Source organism: Misgurnus anguillicaudatus, chromosome 15 (genome assembly GCF_027580225.2).
Source record: "Misgurnus anguillicaudatus chromosome 15, ASM2758022v2, whole genome shotgun sequence".
Taxonomy (NCBI): Eukaryota; Metazoa; Chordata; class Actinopteri; order Cypriniformes; family Cobitidae; genus Misgurnus; species Misgurnus anguillicaudatus.
Window position 1 is genome coordinate 5331404 of NC_073351.2, and position 10825 is coordinate 5342228.

At 39.1% G+C, this 10825-nt stretch overlaps 9 non-coding genes across 9 annotated transcripts; all 9 read right to left on the reverse strand.

Moving 5' to 3' along the window:
• Window positions 1-150: 150 nt before the first annotated feature.
• On the reverse strand, window positions 151-222 carry trnaq-uug (transfer RNA glutamine (anticodon UUG)). The gene has a single exon. It is a non-coding gene; the product is annotated as a tRNA-Gln (tRNA).
• A 216-nt stretch (window positions 223-438) lies between these two features.
• trnaq-uug (transfer RNA glutamine (anticodon UUG)) lies at window positions 439-510 on the reverse strand. Its single transcript has one exon. It is a non-coding gene; the product is annotated as a tRNA-Gln (tRNA).
• Window positions 511-723: 213 nt separating this feature from the next.
• On the reverse strand, window positions 724-795 carry trnaq-uug (transfer RNA glutamine (anticodon UUG)). The gene has a single exon. It is a non-coding gene; the product is annotated as a tRNA-Gln (tRNA).
• Window positions 796-4413: 3618 nt separating this feature from the next.
• trnaq-uug (transfer RNA glutamine (anticodon UUG)) lies at window positions 4414-4485 on the reverse strand. Its single transcript has one exon. It is a non-coding gene; the product is annotated as a tRNA-Gln (tRNA).
• Window positions 4486-4698: 213 nt separating this feature from the next.
• On the reverse strand, window positions 4699-4770 carry trnaq-uug (transfer RNA glutamine (anticodon UUG)). Its single transcript has one exon. It is a non-coding gene; the product is annotated as a tRNA-Gln (tRNA).
• Window positions 4771-5266: 496 nt separating this feature from the next.
• Window positions 5267-5338, reverse strand: trnaq-uug (transfer RNA glutamine (anticodon UUG)). Its single transcript has one exon. It is a non-coding gene; the product is annotated as a tRNA-Gln (tRNA).
• Window positions 5339-5837: 499 nt separating this feature from the next.
• Window positions 5838-5909, reverse strand: trnaq-uug (transfer RNA glutamine (anticodon UUG)). Its single transcript has one exon. It is a non-coding gene; the product is annotated as a tRNA-Gln (tRNA).
• Window positions 5910-6119: 210 nt separating this feature from the next.
• On the reverse strand, window positions 6120-6191 carry trnaq-uug (transfer RNA glutamine (anticodon UUG)). Its single transcript has one exon. It is a non-coding gene; the product is annotated as a tRNA-Gln (tRNA).
• Window positions 6192-6405: 214 nt separating this feature from the next.
• On the reverse strand, window positions 6406-6477 carry trnaq-uug (transfer RNA glutamine (anticodon UUG)). Its single transcript has one exon. It is a non-coding gene; the product is annotated as a tRNA-Gln (tRNA).
• Window positions 6478-10825: the final 4348 nt, after the last annotated feature.

Genomic DNA, 10825 nt, shown 5'->3' on the forward strand with positions numbered 1-10825 from the left:
TTAAAAAGTTAAATTGTGGAGTGTTAAAAATGCCACCATCAAGCCATCTACTAGGTGACACGAAGGTTCGTTGTTTGAGAAGGATTGGTTTTTCCAAAGCATCTTTTTCATTGCCACAAGCAGCTCTGCACAGGCTTTTACCAACAACAAAGATTCCACCAAGACTTAAACTCAGATCACTGGATTCAAAGTCCAGAGTGCTAACCATTACACCATGGAACCGGCATGGAAAAAAAAGGACTGCTTGACCCAAACTTGCACAGTTCCAACCAACACAGTATGAAATAGTTAAAAAGTTAAATTGTGGAGTGTTAAAAATGCCACCATCAAGCCATCTACTAGGTGACACGAAGGTTCGTTGTTTGAGAAGGATTGGTTTTTCCAAAGCATCTTTTTCATTGCCACAAGCAGCTCTGCACAGGCTTTTACCAACAACAAAGGTTCCACCGAGACTTGAACTCGGATCACTGGATTCAAAGTCCAGAGTGCTAACCATTACACCATGGAACCGGCATGTAGAAAAGCAATGCTTGACCCAAACTTGCAAAGTTCCAACAATAAACTATTAAATAGTTAAAAAGTTAAATTGTGGAGTGTTAAAAATGCCACCACCAAGCCATCTACTGGGTGACACGAAGGTTCGTTGTTTGAGAAGGCTTGGTTTTTCCAAAGCATCTTATTAATTGTCACAAGCAGCTCGGCACAGGCTTTTACCAACAACAAAGGTTCCACCGAGACTTGAACTCGGATAACTGGATTCAAAGTCCAGAGTGCTAACCATTACACCATGGAACCTGCACTGATAAAAACACTGCTTGACCCAAACTTGCAAAGTTCCAACCAATACAGTATGAAATAGTTAAAAAGTTAAATTGTGGAGTGTTAAAAATGCCACCATCAAGCCATCTACTAGGTGACACGAAGGTTCGTTGTTTGAGAAGGATTGGTTTTTCCAAAGCATCTTTTTCATTGCCACAAGCAGCTCTGCACAGGCTTTTACCAACAACAAAGATTCCACCAAGACTTAAAGTGCGTCTTGCAGGTTAACCACCACTGTCGATTAATGGGTACATAAATCACTCAAGATATGTGTATACTTTTTAAAATGTCTCAAAAATGGTCTTAAAGACCACTTTTTTACGTTTTTGGTATTAACGGTTTTTTTAAGGCAATTCTGCGATGACGTCACGTTGGGTAGAAGTGAAGAAAGACTCAGCCAGAGCCATAGAGATAGATGAGACATTTATTGCTGTTTAATACTTACGTATATAATTTGGAAATCATATATACATCGTAGGAAATATACTAATGTGTTATACTGCAAAGTTACCATGATAATTATTATTTATGATATATGTGGAGATAAATAAAACTTTGCAAATCTGCTGATTTGATCCATTCATGTCCTGACCACCAGGCTAGAGATTTTTAAACATCCTTAATCCACACTTACTAGTCTATCAAATAATATCTCAAATATATTGTTTTGTGAAGTAAAAGAATGCTTTGTTGTATTGTTTATGCGATTATAACGAATCACACGATCATTTTATATGCAGCAGCAGTCAGCAGCTGCAGCACACTCAGATCCGACCGCATACATACTGTAATAAACAGGCGTTCGGCGGCTTTTTACATCACGACAGGCTAAGCCATTTGAGGAGGAACCGCTCATTGATCACCGTATTTTTATAAATCCTGTACATGTTTGGACCTGCCGAACACGTTGAGCACTTTTATATACTTTGTTGAGAGAGGCTGCACAGTTTGACCAGCGGGCTGCGGGAACCGGACGCATATCACGCCGCCAGACGGTGTTAACTCGAAATGTATAACTATTATAAGATCGGCCCGGGAAAGTCCCGACTCTCGCGATTGCCATTCCGCTACTGGCTGTCAGAAAGTGAGTGCGTTTGGGTCGCTGGTCCCCGCGAACAGATGTGACGTGCTTTACTCACCTTCCAGGATTAGAGACATGCTGCCAAACCGTTTGTGCTGAAGATCGCATAAAGTTACACCCATTTCAGGCAGGATCATGGACGCCCTCAAGCCTGCATGCACGAGTATGTTAATTGTTTGTTTACTTTCTACACGAAGATATGCTAACGTTATGCTATCTGGCTTAGTGTTGGGCGATATGCCCTATTTTCAGATCGTCCTATCGTCAGCCTGTGAGATCGGCGATACACGATATTATCGGGGGGCGGGGCAGTAGTTTACTCTTTTTTTATTTGTTAATTTTTACTCATTATAACAAGTCACTTGATGGGTGGACAAAAAAAAACAAGACCGTAAAACACTGTCATGACCGCAACCTTCTTAAAACTGATGCCATTAAAGCGAGCGCGTCATTAAAACCCTATCATGATTACTTAATAACTGTAAAAACATGCATCTGCACACGCACACACACGTGCGCACATACAAACTATTCAATGCATTTATTTAGTGCTGTTGCAGAAGACTACACGTGTCAAGGAGTGGTGCTCTCATGAGGTGCCTTTTTAAACGCATCGTCCAGCGGAACGCGATCATATTTAAACACAATCATATATTAAACACGAGGGACGTGTTGCACAACTCATTGAAATGCATATCATAAACAGGATTAATACCTAGTGATCTGACTTCGGACAGAGCGCAGCTCTCTGCACGTACGCGAGAGTGAGAGAGAGGCGCTAATATGCAGCAGGTCATATTTTAAACAAAAAGTAAAGTTTGCATCAGCTCGCATGAAACGCATTAAACTGAACAAATAAGGATTACTACTTTAGATTATGTTTAGACTGCGGACAGACGCAAGAGCGTGTGCACGTGAGACAGAGAGAAGCGCAGCTGCTCATGACGCGGCGCGCTGGATTTAGTGGTAGAGAAGGAGACCAAGACGCGCGCATTAAGTGCAGGTACGTGCAAGAAGGAATTCTCTCTTTACAAGCTCTCCGCGTAAAGTCAAGCCCACAAACCCTCATGTGAGGAAAAGCATGCATTGTCGGTGCTAATATAAAACTATGATAATAATAATAACCATTCGCCAACTATCGTCTTGACTATCGCCATGAAAGCCTGCCATTGGCGATATGTCTGAAGATCGTCGATACACGATACTATCGTCTATCGGCACAACCCTAATCTGGCTGTCTGCCTATCTCTCTATACTAGCCTATCCATCCGTCTGTCTATCCGTCTGTCTATCCGTCTGTCTATCCGTCTGTCTGTCTGTCTGTCTGTCTGTCTGTCTGTCTGTCTGTCTGTCTGTCTATCTATCTATCTATCTATCTATCTATGTATCTATGTATTTATATATTATCTGCGCTATCAGAACTGTACTTTACTCGTCTTTCTATAGTCATTCTCAATGCTCTCAAGGCGGCTTTGGTAAATTCTCTCCCCAGCGTGACGTCATACAGTGCGTTGTGGGGGAAAGGAGAATCATTGCAAACCGCTGCACTTTTTCATACTTTTTCGGGTTTTGTGATACCCAACAACATAAAATACAATGGATAACAGTTTAAATGTTTATTATCAACAAGCAAATTGCACAAATTCGTTGAAAAATTTTACCTGCAAATCGCCCTTTAAACTCAGATCACTGGATTCAAAGTCCAGAGTGCTAACCATTACACCATGGAACCGGCATGGAAAAAAAAGGACTGCTTGACCCAAACTTGCACAGTTCCAACCAACACAGTATGAAATAGTTAAAAAGTTAAATTGTGGAGTGTTAAAAATGCCACCATCAAGCCATCTACTAGGTGACACGAAGGTTCGTTGTTTGAGAAGGATTGGTTTTTCCAAAGCATCTTTTTCATTGCCACAAGCAGCTCTGCACAGGCTTTTACCAACAACAAAGGTTCCACCGAGACTTAAACTCAGATCACTGGATTGAAAGTGCAGAGAGCTAACCATTACACCATGGAACCAGCATGAAAAAGCACTGCTTGACCCAAACTTGTAAAGTTCCAACAATAAACTATTAAATAGTTAAAAAGTTAAATTGTGGAGTGTTAAAAATGCCACCATCAAGCCATCTACTGGGTGACACGAAGGTTCAATGTTTGAGAAGGCTTGGTTTTTCCAAAGCATCTTTTTCATTGCCACAAGCAGCTCTGCACAGGCTTTTACCAACAACAGAGGTTCCACCGAGACTTAAACTCAGATCACTGGATTCAAAGTGCAGAGAGCTAACCATTACACCATGGAACCAGCATGGAAAAGCACTGCTTGGTCGAAACTTGCAAAGGTCCAACAATAAACTATTAAATAGTTAAAAAGTTAAATTGTGGAGTGTTAAAAATGCCACCATCAAGCCATCTACTGGGTGACACAAAGGTTCAATGTTTGAGAAGGCTTGGTTTTTCCAAAGCATCTTTTTCATTGCCACAAGCAGCTCTGAACAGGCCTTACCAACAACAAAGGTTCCACCGAGACTTGAACTCGGATCACTGGATTCAAAGTCCAGAGTGCTAACCATTACACCAAGGAACCAGCATGTAGAAAAGCAATGCTTGACCCAAACTTGCAAAGTTCCAACAATAAACTATTAAATAGTTAAAAAGTTAAATTGTGGAGTGTTAAAAATGCCACCACCAAGCCATCTACTGGGTGACACGAAGGTTCGTTGTTTGAGAAGGCTTGGTTTTTCCAAAGCATCTTATTAATTGTCACAAGCAGCTCGGCACAGGCTTTTACCAACAACAAAGGTTCCACCGAGACTTGAACTCGGATCACTGGATTCAAAGTCCAGAGTGCTAACCATTACACCATGGAACCTTCACAGAAAAAACGCACTGCTTGACCCAAACTTGGAAAGTTCCAACCAATACAGTATGAAATCGTTAAAAAAGTAAATTGTGAAGTGTTAAAAATGCCACCATCAAGCCATCTACTAGGTGACACGAAGGTTCGTTGTTTGAGAAGGATTGGTTTTTCCAAAGCATCTTTTTCATTGCCACAAGCAGCTCTGCACAGGCTTTTACCAACAACAAAGGTTCCACCAAGACTTAAACTCAGATCACTGGATTCAAAGTGCAGAGAGCTAACCATTACACCATGGAACCAGCATGGAAAAGCACTGCTTGACCCAAACTTGCAAAGTTCCAACAATAAACTATTAAATAGTTAAAAAGTTAAATTGTGGAGTGTTAAAAATGCCACCATCAAGCCATCTACTGGGTGACAGGAAGGTTCAATGTTTGAGAAGGCTTGGTTTTTCAAAGCATCTTTTTCATTGCCACAAGCAGCTCTGCACAGGCTTTACCAACAACAAAGGTTCCACCGAGACTTGAACTCGGATCACTTGATTCAAAGTCCAGAGTGCTAACCATTACACCATGGAACCGGCATGGAAAAAAGGACTGCTTGACCCAAACTTGCAAAGTTCCAACCAATACAGTATGAAATCGTTAAAAAAGTAAATTGTGAAGTGTTAAAAATGCCACCATCAAGCCATCTACTGGGTGACACGAAGGTTTGTTGTTTGAGAAGGATGGGTTTTTTCAAAGCATCTTATTCATTGTCACAAGCAGCTCTGCACAGGCTTTTACCAACAACAAAGGTTCCACCGAGACTTGAACTCGGATCACTGTATTCAAAGTGCAGAGAGCTAACAATTACACCATGGAACCGGCATGTAGAAAAGCAATGCTTGACCCAAACTTGCAAAGTTCCAACCAATACAGTATGAAATCGTTAAAAAGTTAAATTGTGGAGTGTTAAGAATGCCACCATCAAGCCATCTACTAGGTGACACGAAGGTTCAATGTTTGAGAAGGCTTGGTTTTTCCAAAGCATCTTATTCATTGTCACAAGCAGCTCTGCACAGGCTTTACCAACAACAAAGGTTCCACCGAGACTTGAACTCGGATCACTGGATTCAAAGTCCAGAGTGCTAACCATTACACCATGGAACCAGCATGGAAAAGCAGTGCTTGACCCAAACTTGCAAAGTTCCAACAATAAACTATTAAATAGTTAAAAAGTTAAATTGTGGAGTGTTAAAAATGCCACCATCAAGCCATCTACTGGGTGACACGAAGGTTCGTTGTTTGAGAAGGCTTGGTTTTTCCAAAGCATCTTTTTCATTGTCACAAGCAGCTCTGCACAGGCTTTACCAACAACAAAGGTTCCACCGAGACTTGAACTCGGATCACTGGATTCAAAGTCCAGAGTGCTAACCATTACACCATGGAACCAGCATGGAAAAGAACTGCTTGACCCAAACTTGCAAAGTTCCAACCAATACAGTATGAAATAGTTAAAAAGTTAAATTGTGCAGTGTTAAAAATGCCACCATCAAGCCATCTACTGGGTGACACAAAGGTGTGTTGTTTGAGAAGGCTTGGTCTTATAAAAAAGCATCTTATTAATTGTCACAAGCAGCTCTGCACAGGCTTTTACCAACAACAAAGTTTCCACCGAGACTTAAACTCAGATCACTGGATTCAAAGTCCAGAGTGCTAACCATTACACCATGGAACCTGCACGCAAGAAAAGCACTGCTTGACCCAAAATTTCAAAGTTCCAACCAATAAACCAGGAGTGGGGAACCCTCAATCCTGTAGACCCACTGTCCTGCAGAGTTTAGTTCCAACCCTAATCAAACACACCTGCACCAATTGCTTCGAAAATTGATTCAGTTTTTCGAAGCAGTTCGAAACACCACACATGCTGGCGACCCCTGCTGGTCAAAATAGTGTAAAAGCAGATATGCACACATTTTACACTTGTTTTTTACAAAATAATAGCAAGGTTTAATTAAAATATGTTTAAAAAATTATTTAACTTAATTAAGACAGACTTAAAAGTGTATTATATGTTTTTAGTTTTTTTTTTTATTACATAATTAAAACTAACTACCCTTTTAATTATGCACATTTTTGTCATTAAATCTGTCTATAGACAAAAAGTAGACAAAATGGCAGTGTTATTAGTCAGAAGGATAAATGTTTTATGAACTTGCATAATAAAACTCCCCCTATTGGTGAACCATCGGATTTTCGAAACGTTTCGAAACAGTTATGACGTAATGAAGCCTCGTTTGCTAAAATCACGTGACTTTGGCCAGTTTGAAACACGCTCCGAACCACTGATTCGAAACAAAAGATTTGTAAATGTTTCGAAGCCTCATGAAGCAATGCTTCGAAAACGACCATCACTAGTAAAGTGTGGAATGCTAAACATGACACCATGGAGCCAAATTGAAGTCATCTACTGGGTGACACATATGTTCATTGTGTGAGAATCATTTAAACCAGTGGTCACCAATTCTGGTCCGGTGTCTCTGCAGAGTTTAGCTCCAAACAAACACCTGAAGCAGCTTATTAAGGTGTTTCAGGTGTGTTTGATTGGGGTTGGAGCTAAACTCTGCAGAGACACCGGCCCTCCAGCACCAGGATTGGTGACCCCTGATTTAAACAAAAAAGTATTAATCATTTTCACCTCACACTCAGTGTTTTAATTGGAATACACTGAAATACATCACCAGCATATTGTATGCGTTGTAGTCGCACAAGTTGTGACTCTTCATAGGGAATTAATGACTTTATCAGTTTATCGGTCGTTGTTTGTCACTCATATTAATGGAAGTCAAATGGAACTGAATGTGACCTCAGCCTCAGTACGCGAATTGTGACGCAGCTCAGTTGGAATGAGAAACAGGATTTTTGTAGAGGTCGGAGTAAACACCTGTAGTGGATCTGGACTGATTTCAGAGCTCATCTTGCTCATGTGATGCTGTTGACCTATATTTATGTGTGTGAAATATATGATTTATCGTTTGTCTTCATTTTAACAAACAAGAAGCTATTCCATCTGACTGCAGACATGATCCTAAAAAGACTTGACTATCATGTGTGTGATGGTCACAAGCTTTGAAGTTTGATCATCAGATAAAACCTGAAGGACAGACAGATGCCCCACTTCCAACACACAAATAAATCATTGGATTAAAATGACTCATATAACTAGTATATTATTTCAGCATTTTCATAACAACCAATTGCTCAGCCATCCAAAGATAAAAAGCCATGTAGCCCCTATTTGATGTCCAACTGAAAAGACCCCTGACCTACAGGTCACCCTGATATCCTGTATTTAATAGTGCTCAGATGAGTTTTCTTCTTTACACTTCATAAATATAAATGAATGAGCGTTTGTGTCATCATCAGTGTGACAATACATGAGAAAGGAGCCAGTACAGATGAATAATAACACTACCCTTGAACACCTGCCGTAAGAACATCTCGTACCTCAGTCAGACCGCTGTGACCTCACTAACACTCGTTGCCCATGGTTACACAAGCCTTGACATTTCCATTAATTTGTTCTGTACACCATCTGTCCTTCATTATTGCTAACATGTATGGTTGAGAGCTTGAACAAACCTCAAGTATTAAACCTCATGGCACCAGGAGAAGAAGAGAGATTTGCTATTAATGTAATATTTATCTGAAGAACAGTAAACAAAACATCTATTGAATTTCATTATGCATGTGCTGACCTTAACCAAACTGAGAGAACATCAACAACACCATCCAGATCATCTGGCAACCATAATGCAAAGACTGCTTTAGTAATCTAGTTTAGAAATCTAGTTAATAATATGCATTTCCACTTCACAGACGAACATCTCTAATAAAACCATTCACTGTATGTCTACTGTATATCAAATAAATGAATGTAGCCAAGGGTTATTGGGATAGTTTTGTTACGCAGATCTGGCAACCCTGAATATCGCTTCACTTTTTCAGGTAATCCCTACTCTAGCTGCAATGAATGTCATATTTTGTTGAATAAGCGTGAACCCACACGCCCTCTCTTATTTGTTCTTTTCTGTTGGAAAATATATGAGTGGTTGGGTTTGAGTGCTCCAATATTAACAGGAATGATGCACTAATAACATTATAGAAACATTATTCAAGTGATCCTAAACAAACAGCACATGACGCAGATTAATTCATTCATTCTGTTGTGTGCTTTAAAGACTGTAAGGTAGAGAGCATCAGGTCTATTGTTTGCTGAGAGTGTTAGGTAACATTTAAAACACCTGCTGCTCCTGCTAAGGCCTGGAGTCTCTCTAGTTTTCAGGTCATTTATAGCATTCATCTAAACTGCAATATAAAAACAGCACTTAGAAACAAGCACAAAATTATTTAATTTGTTGTGGTCTGCATTGGGAAATTTTAAAACATGACATTTTTGTTACACTAAATAGCTTTAAACTGATTAAACTAATTTAAGTATGAGTTTAAGTTGCATAATAATTATACAAAATGGAAAATGCTGTATGAAATAGTTTTAGATGCTGTCTAGTCTATAACACTGGAGGACACGGCCAATTTCTGTCTTTGTTGGATAAAGTCTATTTGTGCTTTCGTGCAGTGCCGATAGGTTCCTGTAGGGGGCAGAGAAGATCTCCAGATGAGAATTGAATTAGATTTAAACAGGGGAGAGCATTATGTACAAGTCTCCTGTTTAGACAAATGCTGTACTGCAAATCACTATCATATCAGAGTTTTACCCTTTGCACTCATTTCTATATAAAGCAAAGTTCAGTTTATGCAATGCACATATGCAAGAATGCAATTCAGTTTCATTTCTAGTGCATTGTGTAAATGCAACTTTACATTAAACATTTTGGAGGAAAAAAGTATTTTTGTAAGCAAGCAGTGATCAAGCTAAACATCTTCTGAAAATCAACACTGAATTTATGCAGTGGTTTCTATTCCTCTCCATTCAATCTTGTTCTTCTCTAATACAGTAGTTTAGTTTGCATAAAACTGAACCTGTGCGACCACAATTCAACAAACCATGGACACCTGCTTCCTTTTTCTTAAAACCAGGTCATGTGTGGGTTACACCATTTACGAGAAACAAATCAATGGTAAAAGAAAGATGAAGGAAAAAAGTCTCCCTCCTCCCCTTCTCTCTCTCTCTCTTAATATTTTGTGTTTATTTTAATCCTCTTAAATTTTGTGACCTCACTCCTCTTGTTCAAAACACAATACTGATTCCTGTGACAATATACAAACTGATGTTTAGGCAATACTATCAGCATTTACAGAAATCTAGTCTCTTGTAGGCTGCTTTCACTAAAGTGGGTTATGCTGTATGAAGTGCATTTACCACCTTTCTGCTACATATAAATAAGCAAGTTTGCAATAGCAAAATATCTGGAAGATCAGTATTCATATAGTATTGTACAGCAGAAGTTAGCATTTAAAAATTAGCTTCATTTAAGGCTAGTTTACACATCATTTGTAAGAGAAACGTTTAACGACAATAGACTATTAACTTAAGGTTATGGTAAAAAAAATGACAATATAGACGCATGGATAATAATACATAGGTGCCCATACGGCAAAAAAACAAACATTTCTTTGGCCAAAAATATGTTTTAAATATTAATACATTTTGTAGAAAGTAACGCTTAATTTAAGATATTTTTGAATTTGAAAAATATATTTAGTTTTAAACTTCATATAAACCGTTTCATCGGGCGCACATGCGGTGATGCGATAAGCGTCTGGTCCGAACTTTACTTCCGGTTTTTGCTTGTTTAATGGTCTGAGTAGATGCTGAAACTGACCTATTAAACAAATACTTCGTCGAAAATAACAAATGTTTTGGGTTCCTATGTAATCTATGTTTTGTTTATTTTGCTTGTTATATAAATAAACTACTTTAAAAGGACTTTGTTTTTATTTATTCTTCGCAGAGTTTACAGAAAGTTACATGATGACCACGAACGCCGCTTGTTTATGTTGTTACTGCTGAAACCGTCAATATGAATAACATGCAATTACAACCCATGTATTTTTGGCCAAAA